Source organism: Loa loa (genome assembly GCF_000183805.2).
Source record: "Loa loa unplaced genomic scaffold supercont3.47, whole genome shotgun sequence".
NCBI lineage: Eukaryota > Metazoa > Nematoda > Chromadorea > Rhabditida > Onchocercidae > Loa > Loa loa.
Window position 1 is genome coordinate 27004 of NW_018108227.1, and position 920 is coordinate 27923.

Consider the following 920-nt stretch of genomic DNA (forward strand, 5'->3'; position numbering starts at 1 on the left):
ATATATATATATATATATATATATATATATATATATATATATATATATATATATATATATATATATATATATACGCACATACACACACACATACACCATACAAACATGTATATATAAAGGAAATGTTTGTTCCTTAGTAAATGATGGTGACGATGAAGTTTTGAATATAAAAGAATTCTCAAAAATATGTAAAGTAGCGTAACAATAATAACAACTGTGCACTTACAATAACAGTTATAGCGATGACAGTGATGACGTTTCACGTGAAAAGCAACCTACGGTTTATCAGTATTCAAATGAATTGCCGGAAAAACGAAGAATCTCTTTACGGTTCTTAGTTAATAAAATTGATCTGGGGAGGAAAAAAGGAAGAGTGAGATTTACATACTTAATCATTCCTTGTAAGCTATAGTTATTACAGGTTGTAACGTTCTTCGTGCTCTGTTACTTCACTTCCCTCTACTTGACTTTTGCAAATACTTCGTTTGAAATGAATTTAAAGAATCAAAGAAGGAAGCTTGGATAGTGGGAAAACTCATTTCCTCATGATCTTCCTTTCACCGCCACTGTTTTTACCTATCATGTCACATTGCAGGGAAGTGTTTTGCATATTACATAGTTTAAAAAATCGATGAGAAATAGGCAATTGGTTATGAGGTAATATAATGTACGATATGAGGAAGTACGATGAGCCTGGAATTTCTGGAAGAAAGTAAAATTCCAGAAAAATTCGAAGAAAAAAAAACCTCTAGGAACCAATAGTCAGATGCTCGACGTACTTCAAGCAGGCTTGAAGTTTTCGAAGAAGTAGAAGTATCATTAACGAAAGGATCAAGAGGGGAGTGTAGATAACCTCAGGTTTTGTGAGATTTGGCATTCGTCATACTTGTTTCGGTTAAACCGGTACTGTTCTATAAATG